Source organism: Choloepus didactylus, chromosome 16, assembly GCF_015220235.1.
Source record: "Choloepus didactylus isolate mChoDid1 chromosome 16, mChoDid1.pri, whole genome shotgun sequence".
NCBI lineage: Eukaryota > Metazoa > Chordata > Mammalia > Pilosa > Megalonychidae > Choloepus > Choloepus didactylus.
This window is the reverse complement of record NC_051322.1, coordinates 22,453,428-22,465,952: the sequence shown is the minus strand read 5'-3', so window position 1 is coordinate 22,465,952 and position 12,525 is coordinate 22,453,428.

The window sequence follows — 12,525 nt, the reverse complement described above, 5'->3', positions numbered from 1 at the left end:
GGGAATTAATTTGTGGCAATGTAACAATATAGATTAATAAATAATATTAGTTTATTGTTACAATTAATGAAAAATCTGGATGTTCAATGTGAACTCTCTAGAGAGTTGAAGTGAAACAGAGAAGTGTCTGTGATGTCATGGAGTCACATAAAGGCAGAAGTAAGAGATCATTACTGTTTCTCCCTGGAGAAAGGTTTCTGTCAGGAGCATCTCTTAAAGGTCCTTAAAATGTCTCATTTTTCCCCTCCTGTCTTCCACAAAACTGTGTCATCCTGCTCTTCTAGCTGGAATGCCATCTTGTCTTCCCTACTCTCACCAAAATCCCTCCTTAATGTCAACCTCAAGTTCCTACTCCTCTATGAAGACTTCCTAACCAACATGCCTCTGTGCTTTCATAACATCTATGATTTGGGACATATATTTTAGCACTGGACTGTAGATTCTTTAGGAGCAAATATATTGCCATCCATATTTTAATTTCAACTCAGCAAAACAACTTAGATTCATTCATTAATTCGTTTACTCACTTAATTGATTAAAACTCTGTATCATGGTTTAGACCCAGAATTCCAAAGACACTGACCTGGTGGAGCTCTCAGCATTATGGGGCAAATAGACATGGAAACAGGTAAATCCATGATCATAAATATGTAGAAGAGGAAAGGCTGAATGCTGTGGGACCATCTGAATCTTACCTGTCCTCCAGAAATTGTTTGTTGGACCCAGTTGGAAACAGCATACAGGGCACACAAGGAAGCCCACCAAACTGGCAGCCAAGGTCAAGAAACCAGAATGCAGGATCCGGTAGGTGCTTATGTTAAGAGGCCAGAAGAGTCATCAAAAGTTTTAGAAAGCCAAGGAAACACACCAGGGAAGGCAGAAGTATGTAAGTATGGAGCAGATCCAGGAAATCACCTATACTTATTCCAGTTACTATGGAAGAAAAACAATTTGCTCCCAAATTTGCTTGCTTTAAGCAGTAAATTTTATTTTGCTCATGAATCTCCAATTTGGGCATGGCTAAGTGGGGATAGTGTGCCTCTGCTCTACTTGGCATCAGCTGAAATGGCTTGAAGCCTAGGTACTGGAATTATCTGAAGATCAACTTTCATGACTGATGCTGGGAAGACTCAAACAGCAGCAGGGGGTAGGGTGGGGGTGGGGGGGGTTGGACTGGAACAGCGGGGGGTCTTCAGGCTGTCTCTTTATCTCTATGTGGTGTCTTCAGCATGGCAGCTCAGGGTAGCTAAATGGGTTAGTTTGCATAACAAATGACCACAAATTCAGTGGCTTAAATAGTCCACATTTATTTTCTCACAATTCCTGTGGATAAGGAGTCTGGGCACAGCTTAACTGGGTGCTCTGCTTAGGATCTCACAAGGCTGCAGTTAAGGTGTCGATGGGCTGTGCTCTCATCTGGTGACTCTGCTGGGGAAGAATCTGCTTCTAAGCTCACTCAGGTTTTGGCAGATTTCATTTCCTTTGTATTGTAAGACTGAAAGGCCCAACTTCTTGCTGGTTGTTGGCTGGGGACCATCCTTAGCTACCTCCAAGATTTGAGGGGAAAGAACACAACGCCCTGCCTCTGAGCGGAAGGAGGTTCCATCACATTATAAGAAAATCACGTGGGAATGCCTATCTATTGGTATGGACATCTTTGGTAATACAGTCTGCCCCTCTTTGCCCCTGGCCACAACTCACATCCCTCCCATGTGCAAAATATGCTTTTCCTTCCTCTAGGTCTTTGATTTGCAAACCAAGATATGGTACCAGGGAGGGCTGCTATATTTTAGGAACTGAGTGGAAGGAATTACTAACACAGTCCTAAACTTTTGAAATTGGAGATTTTTCATCTGAGCTCAATTTTGCAATGGGAATTGGTTGGTGCTATTTAGGAGCTTGTTTAATAACTGATATTCACTTTAGCACCATAGTATGTAGGATCTGGTACAGCTTTCTGTTTTGTGTGTGTCTGTTTTATATCCCTGACAAGATGATAAACTTTCAGAGAATAAAAACATTGCATTTTGCGCCTTCTCTATTCCTTGAGTAGAGCTAGTCCCGAGGGAGGGTTTCAGCTCATTGCTAGTAAATACACGGATTCCTCAATTCTCCTGAGTCCCCAGTGTGAAAAGTACTGACAATCCCTTGGAAACGCCTGTCTGTTTATCCCTCAGAAAAGCCTAATCTGAAAAAGTGTCTATCAGCCCTGCTCTCGCACCAGCTCTTTGCATTAAGTAGTGCGGTATGACTTTGGGGAAGCAGCTGAATGCCAATGAAATGTTTTCCTTTTAGGAGTCTATCTCCATGAGGAGTGGGAAGGGAAAGGGGAAGGCAAACCCGACGAGGCATTTGGCTGTGTTCGTGGAACACTTGGACAGCTCCATGGAAGGTTTGGGCTTGGAAAATGCCTTCTCAAACCCACTCCCACCTCAACTTCCACTCTCAGTGGAAGGGACTTCTGGTTGGAGGAATGGAATTAGTGAGATGGCTTAAAGAGCTGTTCCATTTCCTCATTGTATAGAAATATTTTAAAAGGATGTTTTGATTCCGAGTTACTTCACAAATTTTTTAAATCAAAGCTAACCCCAAGCAAAACTACTGTAAAAGATTTTCCCCCAGTGCATTCTACCTTCATATTTTGTGCTTTTTTCTAAATGTATCTCTCCCCAGACCATTACAAAATAGCCCCCTGTATTTAAGAATAGGCTGTCCTTACCCTTAAAGAAATACAATGCATGATAAGGAAAGAAATTGAAATCTATTTTTATGAGTGTGTGAATTGCTCAGAGCTAGATTCTCAAACTTGAGAGCATTTCAGAGTCGCCTGGGCAGCTTGGTGAAAACACAGATCCCTGCCCCCGCCCAGGCCTTGACATGAGAATATGTGCGAGAAGGGGTCCAGGAATGTGCATTTCTAATAAACACTCACTAGAGGTGGTCTCCTGCTGTCTTCTTCCAAGGCCAGCAGGCTCCCATGCCAGTGCAGCTTATTTTCTTTGCTTTCCTCCACATCCCAAGTTTGCCTTTGAGAACAACAACAACAACAAAAACCCAAAATGGTAGGAATAAGTGATGAAGACCTTTCCTGCTCTAACATCTGTGATTCTGTTAATTATATCTGCCCACAATTCCCAAATGGCCTACTTCAAGACTGGGGGTTTCTCTTGACACCAAGTTAGTCACTCACATGTGTGTTCTCACTTCACAGGCTCTGTTCCCTGTGGAAACACCCCTGATTACCCAATTCCCAATTCAAATGAAAATCTAGCATTAGGGATTGAAATAACAACTAAAAAGGTTCCAAAATGTGCTAATTTCCTTCTCTCCTGGGCTCCTTCACACCATTGCAACTTTGGGAATAACACCCTTTCCTGACTCATCTTGCATCTAGGGTAAGCTGGGCCCTTTCTAGGAGTGCAGGGGCTGCACCAGTAGCTGTCAATTCAAGTTACAGCTCCTGAGAATCTCATCAGCATGGATCTCAGCATGTCTGACTATTTCTTATTAGTCCTGTGGTAACAGTCATTCATTCATTCATTCATTCATTCATTTTACCAACCATTCAAGGAACGATGGAGGGAAGGGCACAATAGAAGCTACAGCTTTGTGCTTCGGGAGTGTATAGTTGCTCCATTCATAAGGACAGAGGGTGTGGTTGGGATCCTCTCCCTTCATCATGGTGTGAGAGGGTAGATCTGTAATGAGAGAGGAAAACTAAGTTCAAGAACTTTTGCAACTGTTTCATTCATTATAGGGGTAATCAGCAATGAAGTAGACTTCTAGCATCAATCCCGTGATTTTGCAGATGACGAAACTGAGATCCAGAGAGGTGAGTCCACGTCTGCTATCACACCACCAGCCTATTGTCTCCGAATCCAAGACTGTTTCTGCTCTAATGACAAACAAGCCAAGAGAAGCCAATATTTGGCTTCTATTTGCCAGTCCTTTTCATCAAATTCCTCCTGGTAATCTAAATGGGGGAAAAAATGGCTTCTTATTTCTTTGATAAAAATTTCCATCCCATTTTATTGTAGGGATATCTAGGAAAAATAATACTAATCACTACCAACCACGTAGCTTTAGAATATTAGAGACCTTCCAGGTCATCTCCTCCCACATCCCCTGCAGATCTGGAATATGAGGCCTGGAGACTGAGGTCCTGGCCCAAGGTCCCAAGGCTTCATAGAAGAGGCTGAGGGACACTGGAATCCAGGAATCTTGAGTCAGAGTTCTCAACCACTTCGGCTATGCTATAGCCTGAAAAATAAATCTCAGTGTTGACCCAAAACATATTCAAATGGCTTTGTCATATATTTTTTTCTAACTTTTGGGTGTTTGCACCAGAGCAGCGTTATGCCTTAGTTGCCATACTTTGGTCCTTATTCCTGGCACAGGGTGCCACATCTTCATAGTAGACAGGAATGACGTTAAAAGGAAAATGGCACAAAGATGCTTTCAAAATCTCTCTAAGAGGATGGTCTGCACTTGAATCTCTCAAGCATTAGCTCAGAGCATGAGAATCTGAAGTAGATTCAATAATTACTGGAATGTCACGACTAGTTCACAATTCAGTGCACAATGAGAAAAAGGCACCACCAATGATGACAATGAAGATCTCAGGGAGCAAAGTAGAGTGCAGAATCATCTACAATGAGGTCATGCATTAACCACATGGAACTCACCCTGGAGCTTGGTAGAAATGCAAAGTCTTGGCCTGCCCCAGACGTGCTGAGTTACATCAGCATTTTCATAAGATCCTCAGGTGACTTGCATGCAGTTAAAGTCTCAGAAGCATTGGTCTACAGTATTTCTGCATTACTGAAGCCAGCAATGGGCAGCCATGAGGGTGACAAGGTAGAGTAGATGGCAGGCTCTGAAGCTTCGAGTTCTGTTTCATGAATGACCCTTGGAAATTTTACTTAGCCTTTCTGGGTATCAATTCTTCAAGTATAAACTGAGGCTGTGGCTGAACAGGCTGTTTTAATGAGCTTCTGGCAGAGAGATTTTTTCTGTCTAAATTGTATAGAACAGTTTGTGTGACCAGGGTTGAATGAAATGCGTATCATACCTTTAGTGTGTTCAACAAAAGCTATCAAAAAAAAATGTGAATCTCAAATTTTACTCCCATTTACCTCCTATTCCAGAGAATAAACTGTATGCATTGCACAATCATTGAATTAGGAGCCAAAATCTAATTTCCCTTCTGAAAAAAACCCTGAGAGTCAGGCCAGTTTGGGCTTTGCTAGGAATCCTGACTCAGGTTCTCCAAAGCAAAATGAAGTACTTTGTTGTTGTTAAAAGGCAACGTGTGATTTCTCTGTTTCCTCATTACATTGTTTTAGTTCCTCCCTGTCTAAAGCTTCTTTAATATGCAGGCTTTGGGCTCCACCTTTAAAGTTTTGACTAGCATTATGGATCCCACAGTAAATATGGACTAAGGTGATGGCAAAGTCAACATATTCTTTCAAAGGCAATTAATCTGGGTGTTGAATGAAATCAGATGCCAGCACCGTTTGCATTGTTGTTACAATTCTATTACCCAACAGAGCTTGGAAGAATCCCTGTCTCCGGGTAGTAACCACATCATCCCAGTTACAATGGGAGAGGAATGGAATCTATGTTTGGCAAGGATGAAGGAATATTTTATTTCATAAAGCAATAACTGTTCTCAAATCTGCTGTTGACCTCTGATCAGCAAATCAAACAGCAAGGAGAGGTTATGCTAAGTATGCTGCTAGGGAATGCAAACCTATTGGTTAAACATTTGCTGCAAACCCTGGTAGTGACCTCTGAGAAACGCAAACATAATTTGGCCATGAGCCCTTGCAGTGCTCTGGAACATCAGAAGAAAAAGAACTGCCTGACCAATACATCCTAGCTCTTAGAGTAACATATTTTCTCTAGGAGTGAAAGGTTGGCAGAGATCATTCTTTTCCCGGTTTCTCTCTGCTACTAGTGGGCCCAGGTGGTGGGATTTGTGTTGAGTTTTTCAAATAATGATGGTTATTGTTAACTCTTCCGAAGATCCTAAAAGAATATATTTTTCTCAAAGCATTGTCTCAGCCCCACACAAAGAAAAGGTGCAAAATTTTTTCTTATTCCTTCATGTCTCAAAATGCCAACACAGTGTTTTGCACAGGGTAGGGGCTTAACAAATACTTTTTAAATGAATAAGTTACTCCTTCCACTGTGCTGCAACTATGTTTCTTGTATAATTATCTACCATATTGAATTATATGGTACATTTACATATCTTTTTGCTTTCAGTGCTACAACTCCTTAAAGAAGGAGTCTGTCTTATTCATCATTTGGCACAGAACCCAAGGGCCACTGGTTCAGTTGATACTTTTGCTTACTTCTGGGGAAATGGGGTGGCCGATGAAAGCAGGGTTACAAATAGCTAGTGAATAATTTAACAAGCTCTTCTTTAAAAATATAAATGTGATGAGTTCTCAATTAAAATAGTAAGATTCCAATTTTTCCCATAACAGAAAAATTAGAAGGTTAAGCACTTTCAGCCATATGGTAAAAGGAGAGTTGGATTCCAAAATTTAAAGTGATCCTATGAAAGCCTTTATTAATATTTTCAGTGTTTACTGAAAGAAAATGAGTAGCTGAGAGCATACTAAATAGGAAAACACCAGTGATGCATTGCACATCTTTAATTAGTACTAATGGGTGCTGTGTAATTAATTTCAATTTACCATGCCTTCTTCGGTAGAAACATCTCCCTTCTCTGCAGTTTCCACAAGATGCTGTAAAGTTGTCCTGCAGATAAAGGGCTTTCATTTTGTGACACTGGATCTCTGAACTGCAAAATACTTGCTGCCTTTTTTTATTTCATGAGTTAGGGCTGGTCTCCACAATCTTAGAGGAGAGTGAGCCAGATGATTTGGATGTTTAGGGATAAATTTGGTTTACGCTGGTTGGCTTAGCTCAATCCCCTTTCTCAAACCCCTTTTCCAACACTCAGGGCTGTGCAGACTGAATCCTGTTCTCACTAATGTCCAGCCCGACCATGCAGGCTGCCTGCCCCTCACCCAGATCTCAACTCCTCCCTCCTAACTGACTCCAGAGTGAACACATAGGTCCTGCCATACTCTCCTTCAATATAATTAGCATCGAGTTGATGCCTTTCTTTATTCTCCATGGCCAGTTCCTATTTCAAGGGTTGTACACTTTCTCAATTATAGTAACCACTCTTTCATAATATTTCAAGTTGAGCCATTAACCATTATCCCTCATTCACTAAAACACACGTTCCATAACATATCAGCTGATGAAATGTCAAATTGCTCTTTTGATCAGGGGACTTCAGAAAAGACAGAGGGTCATGAACAGTGACTATCTTCTGGGTATGGTAATTAATAGAAACAGTTTTCATGCTTCAGAACACAAAGCTGTGCCCATCCTGTACCACATACTCCACCAAGATGAAACAGAAGACAACAGTACCCTTTCTGCCTCAAAATGCTTTCAGAAGGGATGAGAAGAGAAAGAAAACAGCTGTGGGGGAAGGCAAAGGCAGAACTCTGCATAAGGCAGAGCCCAAACCAAGGACTAAAATTGGCTATAATTAATCTCACACAAAACAAGTAAACATTGATATGTGTTCATTGTTTCTAAATAGTGTAAACTTTTGGCTTCATCTGGAGAAAAAGGGCTAGAAATATGGCCGTTGGCAGAAATGATGGGAAAACCAATCTGATACTATTTTTCCTTTGGGAAAATCCATTCACCACCATACATCCAAAGAGCAAAACTTAAGAACCATTTTTCACAGCCAGGGCTGTCACTAACCACATAGTGTCTCTGTAGGAACTAGAACAATGTGCCCCTTCCTCCAAGCAGAGGCAACCCCTCACCAAACATGTGCCTGGTAAATAGAGCATATGCTTCATTTCAGCAGCTTTGCCCCTCAGCCAGCCAGTCACCTTTGAGCAGCTAATAAACTGTGCCATCTTTTATGACTCTCATAGTCAGTGCCCCACTTAAAACCCTTCGATGGACTGTTATTGCTCTTGAGATAAAATTCAAATTCTGTATCATAGTCCCAATCTCACTCTCCTCTACTTCTAGAACTCTAATCAGAAAAATGCAAGACCTCTTGACTCTGTCTTCCATACCTTTTAATTTCCCTCTTATATTTTTCATCTCTGTCTCTCTGTGCTGGATTCTGTTTAATTTCTCTACACCTATCTTCTAGTTCATTTATTCTTTCCTTAGCCATGTCTAATATAACATTTAACATGTCCATTGAGTTTGTATTTTCAGTCACTAAATCTTTTATTTCTTTAAGTTCCAACTTAAAAATATGCTATGTCATTTTTTTGTTGTTTCCTATTTTCTGAAGATATTTTCAAGCTTGTCTTTTTTTCAGTCCGGAGGGCTTAGTATTTTTAAAAGTAATTTATTTCTGATAATATCACTATCTGAAATTTTTTGGTTCTGTTCTGACCTCTGTTTTCCTATGTATTCTCATATGTAGTACCTTGGTTTTGTGTGTGTGTGGTGTTTTTGTTTTTGTTTTTTAACATGATTATTTATTTATTTATTTATTTGTTTGTTTTACTGTGAGCTATGCATTTTCCTTGGAAAATTATTGACAGGCTTGCTTGAAGACTAGAGTTAAGGTATGGTCTCCAAGAAGATTTACATTTGCTCCTGCCAGGTTTCTGACAGTATTACCAATATGGGACAACTTTAAAATAAATTTATAGCTTGAGGTTTTCTGGACTCCTGGGTGATGTGAGTTGGGGCTGCAAATCCACATGAAGACTTGCTTTCTATTAAAACTTTTCTGGGCCAGGGGGTTATTTCCTTCTGTTATATTCAGGTCCAAGAAGACTTTCTTTGGAGAGATGGGGGCTGGGAGAGTGAAGTTATTTCTAGTTCACCCTTAGACATTAGGGGTGTAGACCTTTGGGGTCCCAGCTTTATGTATAGAGGATCTCTTATTAAATTCTGTACTTGAGCAAGTCCTGGGTTATTTCTCTTGACCATTTCATCAAGAAGTCCCTGACAACTGAAGTTCAAGTTCAGAGAATACCCTCAATGGGAAAGCATCTTCAACGCTCTGCTGACTTCTCTAGGTTTCTACCTTTACTTAGGGGTTAGCCTAATAGTTCTTTATTATCATGTCTGCTTTTAAATGCTTTGAGATGTTTAAAAAGAATACATTTCCACCAGCATTTTTATTGTTTTTCAGCAGAAGGGACAGTCAGAACCTCTAGCTAGCTGACAGTGAAAGGCTGATCTCAGCATGTGACCTTGGGAAAGTCATTTAACCCATCTGTGCTCCTTTTACTCCTCTGTAAAATGGGAACAGTAATGTACATACTTAGCTCAAAGGGCTGTTATGGACTGAATCATGTTCTCCCCAAAGTCATGTTCAAGTCCTATGCCCCTATCCTGTGGATGTGAACCCATTTGTAAGTTGGATCTTTGAAGATGTTATTAGTTAAGGTGAGGCCAATCTCAATTAGATCGGGCCTTAATCAAATATGCCTGGAGTCCTTAATAGCAGAGGAAATTTAGACACAGAGTCAGTAGGAAACAGAAGGAGACAGATGGCTGTGTGATGGGGGCAGAGACTGAGCTATGGACTGCCAGCAAGCCTCCACCAGAATGCTACATTCAATGTGTGTTGCCCTCTACTCTCTCAGCCTCCGCTAGCTCCACCACCACCACCACCAATGTTAGTTGCTCTTACTTCTCTCTCTTCTTTCCTTCATGGCTTTTGTCCCAGTTGAACTTAATGATTTTTGTAGCTATTAGTAATGTCTCCCCAATAAGACTGTAAGCTCTAGGAAGCAGGTACCATGTCTGCTCTATTCAATTCCATATCCGTAGTTTCTAGCATATGACATGACACATTCTAGTACTCAACAAACATTTGTTGAGTGACTGGACATGTTTCTGCATCTTTAAGATAGCACAGGCAGAATGTGAATGCTCTCTAGGTGGAGAGGACTTAATGGATAATTTCCAACTCTGGTTTGACACACAGGTGCTGGAATCAGCCCAGCTCAGGACCATCTGGAGAAGTAAAGTATGTGAACATTTTAGCTTTTCTTACTTCCAAAAATGTATGTGACATGGTGTTTAGATGAAAACCAGAAAAGTGCTGCTCTCTGTGTCTATCCTGTTATTCTTTTTATTCTCCAGGGTGTTACTTTAGCACTTAATTTCTCAGCCAGGCCATCCAAGGACTGGAGAAAATGTACACACAGTTACAGACAGAGCTTGGGGCTCTTCAGGCCCCCACCAGATTCGTCATTTGATTTACATTCAGTGGAATGGATTATAAACTTTTATAAAAATCACCAGAGCACAGTAATAGAAGGTCCTGAGGAACACCAAGAAGGGGCACAGTCTCTTAGGTTGGGAAAATGTGCCTCCTGGGCATGTGGGAAATAAAATACAAGTAACGTTAAGTGCAGGTTGGAAATAACTGTGGTTGTTTTGTATAACAGCCCGCAGACAGGTCCTGCAAACTTACAGATCTAGTTTTTAGCTGGTTTTCACTCTTGGGGACCTTATTCATCATGATTTCGAACATCGCCATCACTTATATATTACCAGCTCTCACTGTGGTTTATACTTCATATTGCCGCTTCACTGTGTCAGCGAGCTTGTGGCCGCCAACATAGCTGCCAATGTGGTGTCAATCACATTTGAAAGGAAGCAGCAGCACACTTGTGTTTATTTGTATGACTTTTAAAAAGTGCTGATCTAAATGGAAGTATCATCATATTCAAGCCAAGTGAGAACTAACTGTCCTTAAAATTAATTGACAGCAGGGCTTCTTACCTTAGCTGCACATTAGAATCACCTAGGGAGTTCTACAACATTCTGATGCCCAGGGCCCCATCCCTGAAGGAATTAAATCAGTATTTCTAGAGGAAAGACCGTGATGTTGGTATTTTTAAAATCTTCCCAGGTTATCCTAACTTACAGTCAAGGCTGAGACGTGCTGGCCTATCCTCTTCTTGTGAAGTAAACACTGACAGAGTTTAGCAAAGCATTTTCCCAACTGGTGATCCAAGAGATGTTATTATCCCCAACTTCCTGATGGGAAAACCAAGGCCCAAACTTAAATGAGGTTTAGATTTTCCTCTGCTCAACTATCAGGAAGCAATAAATGCCTTGAGGAGAACACACCTCCTCAACTTTTCCTTGGTCTTAAATAAAGGGCCCTGAGTCATAAACTTTTGTAATGGTGAAGGGCTGGAATTGAAAGGAGGAAACGTGGAAGCAGAGAAGAGGAGGAGCATATCTCACCCATCTTTATATTCCCCACACCCCCTAGCGTGGCGCACCAACCAGTATTTATTAAGTTAAGTGAAATAAGATGACCAAGGTCCCACAGTCCCCAAACCTCCTGGCTTCTGGTCACTGATTGTACTACACTGCTCCCACGTTGGCATGTCCCCGCGGGAGTGTGGGGCCACACATCCTGCACTGTGTGGGTGAGTCAAGCTTTTAAATGGTCTGTCTCATTCTTCCCAAAGTACGCTTGTTTTATTTATCAAGCATGTGTAACAGTATTTTTCTTTCCAAAAATATAGTAGCTGTAAATAACTACCCACAGAATTATTTGTTACTAAGTTGGGGTTCAGATTCTCCTCCCTCTTTTTCTCCATCAGCTTCAAATTATATATATATATATATGTAGAAAAAGGAATTTCATGAATGACCTATTCTTTGTGCTCAAATTGTTGACTCATTCACACTGAGAACTCCTCTGTTCCAGTTACAAAGGGCCATCAATGATAAATCTTAGGGGTTTGTCAACTTTCTCGGTTTTCATTAGTTGTACTTCTCCCCAACTTTCCACATTTTATTTATTTTCTACCTGCCCTATCTATGTGCAACTTTCTCTCTCATTCTCCCACTCTTTGGGGCTCTGATACAGTCTTAGGCACTAGTCCAACCTCGAGCATCCCCTGGCTTAGCCTGTCTTTGTCTACCTAGTTCATGTCTTCAGAGGGCTGTGTTTGGGGCACAGGGAATGGGGCTGGGCCTGGAGTATGTGACTGTGATAAACTGGGGGTCTCTAGTACTTGAACTATGGGAAAAGCAGTGGGGGGCAGGCAGTGACCAAAAGAAGGGGAGAAGCCAAGACTGGAGCCTGGGGCCTTGAGGCACTGCATGGAGTTTGGGAATTTAAGCAGAAGCTGGAACATTCTGCTGTTGTTGCCATTGTGGTGGGAACTTGGGCTGAGAAGCCATGGTGGTAGGTGGCGGCTGACAATATCAGTTAGAGAAGACCAGCCTATCAGGGCACCCAAAGGAAAGGAGGAGTCATGTCCTAAGTAGATAAACCCAGTCTTGGGCTGGAGGCCTGTCTACATTAGGTGGTATTCCTGGAACTGCATATGACGCCTTACTCATCCTCCAACAAGAACCCTTCAAGGGGCAGACAGCGTCAGGGCTGGGCAGTGTGCTCAGCGAATTACTGGGGAAGATGTGCATCACTGGGTATAGGCACTCTGCTGTATGGATCTGGAGACAGAGGCA